The sequence below is a fragment of the Pinus tabuliformis genome, chromosome 5_1 (assembly GCF_031772625.1).
Source record: "Pinus tabuliformis cultivar Carrire ecotype Pingquan chromosome 5_1, CPIR1, whole genome shotgun sequence".
NCBI lineage: Eukaryota > Viridiplantae > Streptophyta > Pinopsida > Pinales > Pinaceae > Pinus > Pinus tabuliformis.
The window spans coordinates 927,713,459-927,715,965 of NC_142305.1; positions in this window are offsets into that span (position 1 = coordinate 927,713,459).

The window sequence follows — 2,507 nt, forward strand, 5'->3', positions numbered from 1 at the left end:
CCTTCTACTACTATATATTTCTAACTGATCAAAACCCTAACCACCAAATGGACCTCCATTGATAAGGCCACAACCAACAACTAGTGGACCTTCTTTAACAAGGTCAACTTACATTTATTGATTTTGTACTCTACTACCTTGTGGGCCTAATACATTAAGTAACAACCTATTCTCATAGTGTTAAAATTGGCAACTAGGGCAAAACTCCATGTGGATCACCTTATTTATGGCTTCTGATATTTTTCCTAGATTCCTATCATCGAGAGGTGTAGGATTGATCTAAAGGTCATCCGATTCCGATAAGTATTTATGGAGATATGAATTTATTTTGATTATGGACAAATTGTCATGGTCGGCCAGCAATCTTATGTAGGCTCAGAAGCCTAACAATCATGTCTATTCAACCTCAACGTTTGCATATAAATACAAGGAACATTCTCCTCATTTGGACAATTAAAAATTCACTCATCTTCTCTCTCTCTCTCTTTCTTAAGCATAAAAGGAGCCTCTCTCTCTCACACGTGTCGCTGAAAGGAAGACGTCCTACGGCAAGGAAGACGCAGAAAGAAGGACGCTAGGGCAACAGGTCATCTCTTTGACCAACGTTGACCAAGCATTGACCTTTCAGAAGTGCGGATTGGGTGTTGTTGCCTCTCCTAGGCAGGCCACAATTTTTGGCACGAAAATCGAGGTGATCTGACCTCTGGTGTTGACTGACCTAGTTTAGGGCTGCAAGTTGACTTCATAAATCTACAAATTGATTGAACTTTTGGGGCTGTTCAAGGGATGTTTCTTCAGGCTGTTCGAGGACAAGTTGACCAAAAATTGACCAAGTATTTTAGAGGTCAATTTCAGCTAGTTTGATCATGTTTGACTTTGTTGATCTAGGGTTTGTTGTTGCTGATATAAAATTATAGAATTTAGATTTTGTACTATTTCTCTCTACTGAACTATCGAAGATAAAAGAAGATTTGATCAAAGGGATTCCCCGCATTGGGGTTTGTCCCTGGCTAGTCGCCACATCTTGTGTCTCTTGTCTTGGCTTGTTTTCTATTGATCATTTAATGTTCTATCTGCACTTTACTTAATGTATATGCGATTGCTAATCTGTGGCTAATAAGAAGAAAAATAAGTAAACTGCTCTAAGCATAGAACATACCATAATTAAACATGGTATTAGAGCTGAGGTGAAGACAAAGCCCAAACAAAAGTAAGAGCAATCACCGAAGAGAAGGTTGGCAAGGCTATCTTAGAGAAATCATGGGGTCCTCAACACACTTCCCTGCTGAAGACAAACTCCGTGAGAAGTTCGATTATCACGGATGGAATATGTCTCTCGATCTAACATTAGAAGAGGAGGAAGTGTTGGACCATGTGAGAGGCAAGATTATTGAGCCTCCATCAAATGCTTCTGCTGCTGCTAGGAACAAATGGACTAAGGGAGAAGTCAAAGCAAGGAAGATCATCCGGGACTCTATCAACAAGCACTTGGTGGCCTATGTTTTCGAGCTGAACACCTCCAAGGAAATATACGATACACTGGTGAGTTTATTTAAAGTTAATGATGCAAATCAAGTCTTGTTTCTTAGAAATAAGTTGAAGGAAATTAAGAAGGGCAAAGATAAGAGTATGCAAGCATATTTCTTAAGGATCACCGAGATTAAGAACGATCCCCTATCTATTGGGGAAGTAATTCCTGACAGGGAAATGACACTCACAACTCTTGGAGGACTGCCATCTGAATGGTATATATTCAGGACTACTCTTCTCAACAATAACGTAATTCCTAGATTTGAGGAATTAATGGCCAAATGCATTCAAGAAGAAACGAGGATGGAAGAGAAAGAAATGCCCATACTTAAAGGTCATCCCTCTGCCTTTTCTTCTCATACTAAAAGAAGAAACAATTCCAGGGCTAAACTCAAAGGAAGGGATGGACCAAAGGGTGGAAGAAAAGGATGATGTTACAACTGCAATAAAACTAGTCACTATGCTAGGGAGTGCATTGATAAAATGGACTCACACCGGGACGATGATCAAAATCCCTCTCAAGGCAATCAAAGGAATGGCAGGTCAAATGGCAGAGGTAAAAGAAGTGTTGGAAATCAAGGAAGAGGACGACCATTCAAGAAGGCAAGAAACTCCAGGTATGAATCTAACACTGTTAACAGTAAGCAAGATGAATATTATCTACCAGCGACTCACTCTACTACTGCTCCCCCAAACTTGCTGGGAAATTGGCTTATTGATAGCGGTGCCTCAACGCACTTCATTGGTTATAAAGAAGCTTTCTCTAATCTGGTAGAGAAGGAGACCAATCTAGAAATTGTTCTTGGGGATAATTCAAAATATTCCGTGAAAGGTGTAGGAAATGTCACTCTTCAATTGAATCAGGGAGATACAATCCATTTACAAGATGTATTATATGTACCTGATCTCAAAAAGAACCTGGTGTCCATTTTGACAAGGGAAGACAAAGGCTACAACGTGGCCTTTAGTAATGGCAA